This window comes from Clarias gariepinus, chromosome 3, assembly GCF_024256425.1.
Source record: "Clarias gariepinus isolate MV-2021 ecotype Netherlands chromosome 3, CGAR_prim_01v2, whole genome shotgun sequence".
Lineage (NCBI taxonomy): Eukaryota > Metazoa > Chordata > Actinopteri > Siluriformes > Clariidae > Clarias > Clarias gariepinus.
In genome coordinates, this window is record NC_071102.1 from 43,880,851 (window position 1) to 43,890,000 (window position 9,150).

The following is a 9,150-nucleotide window of genomic DNA, read 5'->3' on the forward strand; positions in this document are numbered from 1 at the left end:
TTTGGTGGAAAAGGGGCTTGATCGGAGCAGGATGCACCAAAGCTCAATTGCAAGTGTCATAGCAAAGGGTCTAAATACTTAACTAAATTGTATAATTCAGTCTTTATTTTTAGGTAAATTAACAAACAACTATAAACTCCTGTATATTATGTAGAATGATGAGGAAAAAGTGAAAAACTTAAAAGGGTCTGAAAACTTTCCATCAGCACGGTATCTCTCCTCCATCTCGAACCCGTCTGCAGTTTCTATATCCATCCATGAAACTATCTATCTGTTTCTCCCTCTATCCTTAACCAATCCTGAGAATTATCCATTTCCTGTCAGAAGCTCATGTACTTTAAAGTTTTACTAAAGTTACTAAAGTCTGACCATGCTAACACTTACGATGACCAGAGCACTGTTTCTGACTTCTCATTAACTCATCCACTTAGCTAGGATGCTAGCTGTGTTTAGCTAAAATATTTAAAAAAAAGTTAAATGCTACTGTTAATAAAGTCTACTTGATCTCTGTAGCATGAAAGCATCCGCTTAGCAGTTTGACGGATAACGTTAATGTGGCTAAATGATTAGACGGGGCTGCACTGGGGAACTGAGACCACAGTTAACCGTCACATTCTGTTAGCTTTTGCTCAACATTAGCCATATTAGCATGCAGGATCGACCTCCTCATTTAAAACGAGAGGATGGTAAGGCGTTATCCTCTGTTAGTCGCGGTTTATCATTAGCCTTATTAGCATACAGGCTTCGGACAAAACCGACTAGGCAGCGACATCCGACTGTGGGAACTCTACCTATTCTAATGGCGAACCGCAGAAACCTATAAGGAATGTTAGAATTTTGGGATTTCCCATAATTTTAAAACTGGTATCCTGACAGATGTGTTGATTCACGTGGCTGACGTCAGGCGCTTTGTGCTGCATTCCCAGTCTCCTCTGGTATTTCCACTTTGTTCCATATTTGTCTAATAAAGACTTTCCTGTGTATGTGTGTGTGTGTGTGTGTAGGCATGTTGGTTATCACAAGAACAGGGTCTTGGCACTTCTATTTAACCGCTGACCTCTTGAAGCTAAACTAGTCCTGTGTGAGGGTGTGCGCATGTGTGTGTGTGTGTGTGTGTGTTTATGGCAGCCTATTGTCCTGCAACTTGTTATCATTGGACTGCAGTTTCCTCTGTTGGAAGAAAAAGAGAGAGAGAGAGAGAGAGAGAGAGAGAGAGAAACTTAATGCTGATAAAGGTCTAATTTAAGATATCAAGGCTCACACACACACACACACACACACAAACACACACACACAAACACATGCACACTATGCAAATATTCATTCAATTTGAAGATACTTTACATATTTTTATTATTTCAAACCTTTCAGAGCATATGTCTGAACCTGTGTGTCTCCCAAACCAGACAAGCACAGCGAACAAACACACACACACCACACACACACACACACACACCCCACACACACACACACATGGGCTACATAAATAATCACTGAATTCGGAGATGCTTTTCATTTTTTAATTAATATTTCCACCTTCCAGTGCATGTGTCTGAACCTGTGTGTCTCCAAAGCCAGACGAGTACGGCGAACTAACACACACACCACATGATCTCAGACAAGAGGAATGCAGTCGAAAATAGAGTGAGAGGCAAAAGACAGGGAGGGAGGAAAGGCATGAAGTGAGAGTGCAAGGGGAAAGAGGGAGAGGGAGAGGCATACTCAAGTACTACACAATGTATGTATGTATACACACACACACACACACACACACAAACTCAGCGTGCATCCCCACATTAACTCCTGTGTTCCAATAGTATTGCCAACTCTTTCTGTGACTTCCCCACAGCTGCGGTCTTTATGTGGGTGCCATTACTTTCAAGCTCAAATGCTTATGTTTAGGGGCCTCGCATTTCATGACGTAAGTTTAACTCAACACGTTATAAGTTAGCACTTTTGTTATTGCGTTTGCTAGCAAACATAGCCGCTGTTACAAACCTTAGCGTAAAACGTTTCATGTCCGAATGCGGATATAACTACATGATAATGCAGCTTTCGCTAACTAGCTTACCAGTGAACTAGCATGCTGGTTTAGACCGCTTCATCAAAATTGTGTCATATTATTAAGCTTGCTAGCAAACTTCAAATTAACCAGTAATATAGAGTACTTAAGTAATGTTAGCTAGCTTTCTAGCAAATTTGCCAGCAACACGCTATCAGCTACTGTAACTTTAGACTGTAAATTTAGCAACATGACCTATTTAACTGTCTTAATGTATGCTAACACAGCACTGTGTTTGACTAGGCTAGGGATTAAGAAAAAGTAAAGATGTGAAAATTTAAGGTGTGTCTGTAAGAGCGTAGTAAAACTACCTTAGTTTGTTTTTCCCGTCTGAACTGCATCTATTGTTTTTAAAAAAGTTTATGTGAAAGATTTGTTGTCTAGAAAACAGCGAAGACTGAAAATCTTTCTATCTTTCTATCTTTAGTTATGACTAACTAACTTATTAGTACTGTGTATAACGTCAGCTGTAATACAATAAGGTAAGTCCCCTACATATGAACAGTAAAGGTACGAACTTTTGAAGATATAAACATGCGTTCAAGCAGGTTTAATCTCAGATGTGTTAACTCGTTCAATGTCCGGCGTACATTGTTACGTTTGTGCAGCATGCATCCCAGGATGTCCAGAAGCTAGCATAAAAGCAGCGGCGATAAAGCTGGTACTGCTAAAAAGTGGCAAGCAATAACGATGGAGACAAAAGTGAAACTAATTGAGAGAATGAAGCGAGGTGAAAAGATCGACAACGTTGCTCATTCTTTTATTCGAAATCCTTTATGTTAGTTTTATACTGTGTATAGCCAATTTGTTAGTATCCTATTACCTAGACGATGTTTGTTGGACTTACGAACAAATTGGTTTTACAAACAAGCCCTTAGCACGAAACTTGTTTGTATGGTGGAGACTTTTTCAATGTGTTTTTCGTTCAAGTTCACATTTGTAAACAACTTAATGTAGCACTTTTGCCTCCTGGGAAAGGTCTGCTCTTTAAACTGACACTGACATTGATTCATTCCCTTAGGCTTGTAAGGGCTAATCTGAGAAACATCCACTTGAGCCAGTAAAGTTGTGTAAGATGTTGATGGGGATTCCCTTCGAGGGGGAATAGCGAAAGATGAGGGTGTGTTAAAAATAGTGTTGGTACGTAAACCCCCCCCCCACACCCCACACCCCTCCCCACACCTTCTCTTTTTATGAGCAGTCTGGGTCCATCGCTAGAGCTAGACATGGCTCTCTGATGTCAGCTGCTGTGAATCACCGGCATCCCCAAGCTTATCGGGGATCTAAGACAGACCACTTAGTCACCGGGTTTATGACCGAGTGTGTATGCATGTTTGTTTTTATCATATATTAACCTGACTACAATCCTGTGACCAGAAGCAGGAATTCCTTATCAGTGACATTACCAGACTGCAGGTGTGTGTGTGTGTGTGTGTGTGTGTGTGTCAGGATGTTTTTGAGCCTTAGTTACTACTTGTAAAATATTCAAGCTACGTGACAGAATGTGCTTGAAGCTTTAAGACATAAATTAAAACAATTAAGAGTGTGCATGGTCTTGGTCTGATTGAACAGCCCTCATACGCGTTCAAGTCAATCTAGGACTAAGTGTTCACTTAATGTTTTTAAGCAGTATACTTTACATTCAAAGTTCAAGTTCAGATATCTTAACTGTTAAATATTACATTTGTTGAATGTTTTTCTTACATTAATTATAGTTTAAAGCTATGGCTTATTAATTGTACATATCAGAATATCCATCATCATAAAAAGTATTTCAAATGCTTTTACATTTTTTACACAATACAGCGTATGAGCACAGTATGATGTAATAGTACTTTTTCTTTTTTAGCATGTTTATTATTATGGTAGCTTTGCATGGGTTAGAGTAGACCAATTAGACAATTTATATCTATTTTTGACTTTCACTAACATCTGGGTTAAAAAAAAAAAAAACTCAACTTGGAATTCCACACATTCTCAACTTGACAGTCCCTAGTGGCAGATGAAGGTCCTGCAGGTAAGAGTCTCCTTATAATAAATTAAAAACAAAAAAAATAAGCTTTCCATTTTGAAATTGAGTTTAAACTTAAATTTCTAGGAAATAATTGATTGATTACTATAAATAAAAATTAAATATCAATATTTAACCTGAACTTAGAAAGCCAAGCCATTGATGTATATTATGTACGTTGAGTTTTACTAAAAAGTTTGTGTGGGCTGCTGAACATTTTCAGATTTTAAATTGGGCTTTACCCTTAGGATTGCCTGATCTCACAAATATGCCGCCAGGCTTTTTTTTTTTTTTTTTTTGCCTCTGTTTTTCTATTTAGTTAAATAGTAATAATAATAATTCAATTCAGTTCAAATACATTTTATTTATATAGCGCTTTTAACAATGGTCATTGTCTCAAAGCAGCTTCACAAAGATGAAAGAAATTCATTTAAAAATAATATATATATATATATATATAAATATAAATAATATAATAATAATAATAATAATAATAAATAAATTGTGTATGTGTGAGAAAAATGTGTCTAGATATTAACGAGATGAATGAATGAAATGTCTCTGATGAGCAAGCCAAGGGTGACGGCGACAGTGGCAAGGAAAAACTCCCTGAGATGGCAATAGGAAGAAACCTTGAGAGGAACCAGACTCAACAGGGAACCCATCCTCATCTGGGTGATAACAGATAGAGATGATATAACACCATGTGTGTTATGCAGCTGAAAGTACAATATAACAGAAATTCTTTAAATTAACATGAAGTCCAGTTCAGCATAGGGATGAGTCAGTAGGTGCATAGGGCAGATGGGATCTGGATCACTGGGAGCACAGGAGCAGGATGTGTAGCTCCAACCATAATAAGGCAGAATTCAGCTGGAGCTGGTCCTTCTCTGGATGCCTCAGGATCCTCGCAGGGTTGGCCTTTGTCTACTGAAGCTGGTACAATCTCCAGATGCCTCGGGATGGGTAGAAAAGTACAATGGTTAATAATAATAATAATAATAATAATAATAATAATAATAATAATACATTTCTTGTTCAATCAAAATTTACCTATAAAACATAATCATAGAACTGGTAACCAGATTCAGGGATCTTCTGCACGCTACAGCAGAAGAATATAATTCCTCTCATTACTGTATACTATTTCTCATTACTGTGCTTGCTATAAACCATGTACTTCACAGTAAATGGTTTATTGCAGAGATGCTTGAAAATATAAGACCGATAGGACTGAGATTAAGGGCCTAAAATCAATAACCGCTAAAGAGAATAATGACATCATTGAAGATACAGGTAAAAAGTATTAATATTTTATTTGTGTATGTGTGTGTAGGTGTGAAGATTTTATTTCAACCCTGTGAATGACATAGTCTCTTCCATCATGTCACTGCATGACACATTTGTGTGTGTGTGTGTGTGTGCGTGTGTGTGTGCATGCATATAGGAAAATATGCCTTCATCTAACATCTGTGAGATTCTGAGCCATGTTTTCCTTTTGTTGTTCTCACAATCTGACCACACACACACACACACACACACACACACTCAGAAATAGAGGGAGAGATACACAATTTCCATAAAATAGACAAAGGCTTTGTTTGACACTGTATGTGTGTATCAGTATGTGTGTGTGTGTGTGTGTGTGTGTGTGTGTGTGTGTGTGTGTGTGTGTGTGTGTGTGGAGAGAGAATGTAGTTAGGGCCAGTCGCAGCCCAGCAACGACCCCAAGCACACTCAGAGCCTCAATGCTGGCATTGATAAGTGGAAGGGATAGAGAGAAGAAGAAGAAGAAGAAGAGAGAGAGAGAGAGAGAGAGAGAGAGAGATTAGAGAGAGAAAAGGATGAACAGAATTATTAAAGTTTATCAGACATGAAGTCATGGGCGGCTGTAATGAGTCACCATCAATACAGCACCATGACTTGTCCTCCTGTTTTGTGTGTGTGCGTGTGTGTGTGTGTGTGTGTGTGTGTGTGTGTGTGTCATTGCGCCCCTTTCAACAGTCAGTTACCCAAGAACGTTCCTGATATATCCTCGGTAAAACGTGAAGATACACACCTTAAAGTAGGGCAGCCAACACTAACACATCCACTGTTTTCTGTTCCCTGTAAAACACAGTCAATCAGTCGAGTCAGTACATGTAGAGTTTAACAATCCGGATTCCTGCTCTGATTTATTGTGGGGACTGAGCTGTCAATCAAGTATGTTCTTTAAATATCATGACCGCACCCGCTCTGGACAGCTCGTGTGTAGCCAGGTCCTCGATGGAATCGGGGACTCACGAGTGGACAAAATGATAACTTCATTAGCTAGCAGGAAATCTTGCTAGTATACAACATGTTAGCCGTCGTCACATACGGTGAGCTGAATAATCAACTAAAAGAAGCTTAATGTGCATGTAATCATTATTCCAAAGTCATTCAATTCAAGTTTTATCTGTCACATGCACAACTACTGTATGCAGTGAAATGCATCATGATTGCACATTTAAACGAAGTCAGAAAGACTTTGGTTAACATTCTGTAACATTCATATTATGCTAGATGTAAGATAAAAAAAAAAAAGTACTTTTGCAAATCTTAATTGAACACTTTTGATCCAAAAGATCTTATTAGATTGGATTAGATTAAATTAGATTAGATTAGATTAGATTAAATTAGATTAGATTAGATTAGATTAGATTAGATTAGATTAGATTGGATTAGATTAGATTAGATTAGATTGGATTAGATTAGATTAGATTGAATTAGATTAGATTAAATTAGATTAGATTAGATTAGATTAAATTAGATTAGATTGGATTAAATTAGATTAGATTAGATTAGATTAGATTAGATTAGATTAGATTAAATTAGATTAGATTAGATTAGATTAGATTAAATTAGATTAGATTAAATTAGATTAGATTAAATTAGATTAGATTGGATTAAATTAGATTGGATTAGATTAGATTAGATTAGATTGGATTGGATTGGATTAGATTAGATTAGATTAGATTAGATTAGATCAGATTTAACCTTATTGTGCAAATTAGATGTACCAGCCCAATGAAATTCAGTTCAGCATCTAACCATAAGTGCATAACTGGCCTATTTACAATAAATAACAATATGTTATAAACAAACAGAAGATGCAGAAGGTAATAAAGTTATGCATCATTTGTTTGTTACACACTTTGTCGTTTATTGTAAATAGGCCATTTATTCACTTCTGTTTGGATGCCAACTGCAAAAACGGTGGTTAATGAGGACAGGGAGGCGCTTTAAGGAGACGTGTGAACATATGTATCTAATTTCCATATCAGAATCTGATTGGTCCTGAGAATTGGAGTATCTTCTATTATATCACAAACTGTTTCTGTTGTTCTGTTCACAAAGCTGACCTAAGCACAAACCTGTACAATCATAAATCAGCATTCATTAGAGGTTAAACACCTAAACACCTACCAGGTTACATTTACAGTAATAGAACACATCAAATTTAGCAATGTATATGAACGTTTATTCATGCAACACCGTCCATCATGAGATCCCAGTCATTTAAGTAATTTAATTATCATGAGTAATATTCCCTTCAATACATCGTTCAAACATAAAAGTGTTCATGACCTTGCCATGACCCTTCCCGCAGGTCTGAACGTATCGGTCCTTATCGCTCGCTCCTTCATCTCTCTCCATTGACTCTTTGATTGCTACATTCACTCTCACTGTAAGAGAAAGCACTTATCAGAGCGCGGCGTGTTACAGCAAAGCGCACACACATACATGTAGAAACACACTAGTCCTTGTGTTGTTATCATCATGGGGACCGAATGGACCGGACTCACAGGTGATGAAGGTTTATGAAATCTCTCATACACACATCAGAGTTTTATTTCAAGCCTTTTTCTATGGACTGCAATTTTAACTCCATAATGATATTCCTGTAACCTGTGAGTTCGGTTTACGACGTAATATAGAATATAAGCTTAAATGCTCACACAGATGGTGCAGAGGATCCAAACCGCACCTGCTTGAGGTCACGCGTGAGTAACCGTAACCAGAAAAGGGTACAAGAGATATCAAAAGTGTCATAGGCAGTGTTGTCGTAGGCAGGCAACTTGAGCTTGTACTGCGAAACCTCGGTTTACGAACCAAATTCATTCCAAAGTTCTATCTGTAACCACAGGAATACATGTACAGTAAATAGAATGAATCTGTTCTGCATCACTATTAACTTTATTTAATTATTGATTTGTTGTGTTTATATCATAAAATATAAGATACTGTGTGAAAAAGCCTTAATTGAAAAAAAAATATATACAGCACTTATAGTTCAGAGAGCGAACTCTTTATTTTTGCATCCACTGTACATGTACTGTTTACACACCTGCTGGCATGAAGGAATGGAGGAGAGGAAGATGGCTTTGTTCATCTGATAGCAGCAGCTTGGGATGGTGATTTCTGGTTCGGGTTCCTAGGAGGAGTTTGTGAATTTTTTCATTAACCGATCGGTTTATACTCTGGGGCATTCGTGAACTGAGTGTCCACTGTACTTGTTTGTGACTTTTCCAATGCTTAGTTTTTTTAATCTGAAAATGTTACAGTTGGCGAAGTAAACAAAGCTATCAAAAGAAGCTTGTTTATAACGTGATTTGCTTAATTTCATCGGTCATTTATTATCTTACCTTTAACCGTTTAGCTAAATTCTCACTGGAGTTTATTTGATGAGTCAGCTGCTCCTTGTGGTTAAAACCAGTATTGCAACAATTTGGTGTCATATTGGGAAATTATATAATATAATTGGTGTAATAATTATTAAATGAAACCATTAGCTCAAATTAGCGAATGAGATGTCATTCGAATGATGAGCCAGTAGCATATTAGTACTCTTGTGCTACTTTCACTTAAAGAGGTTAAGCACTGATATGGGTCAGGTTGCGTCATCATTTCGGAAGCTCCTAACATCAAAAATCAGCAGCATCAGCACGTTTACATTCAGCTTTTCCCTGAGCATATTTGAAATGATTTATCTCAGCTGTACTCGGTTGGGAACCTTTCACTCTGGTATCCACCCCACTTTTGTGTTCTAACATGA

General features: G+C 37.4%; 1 long non-coding RNA gene across 2 annotated transcripts in view; it reads right to left on the minus strand.

The window, feature by feature from the left end:
• Positions 1-5,075: 5,075 nt before the first annotated feature.
• LOC128519384 (uncharacterized) overlaps positions 5,076-9,150 on the minus strand; it is a 5,632-nt gene continuing 1,557 nt past the window's right edge. Inside the window, exons 1-4 of one of the 2 annotated variants that reach the window (XR_008357848.1) lie at positions 8,443-8,531; positions 8,054-8,229; positions 7,683-7,780; positions 5,076-6,179 (exon numbers count right to left, since the gene is read on the minus strand). This is a non-coding gene — a long non-coding RNA (uncharacterized LOC128519384). Of the gene's footprint in view, positions 6,180-7,682; positions 7,781-8,053; positions 8,230-8,442; positions 8,532-9,150 lie in introns of those variants that run through there. The other variant, XR_008357846.1, reaches the window with a different exon arrangement.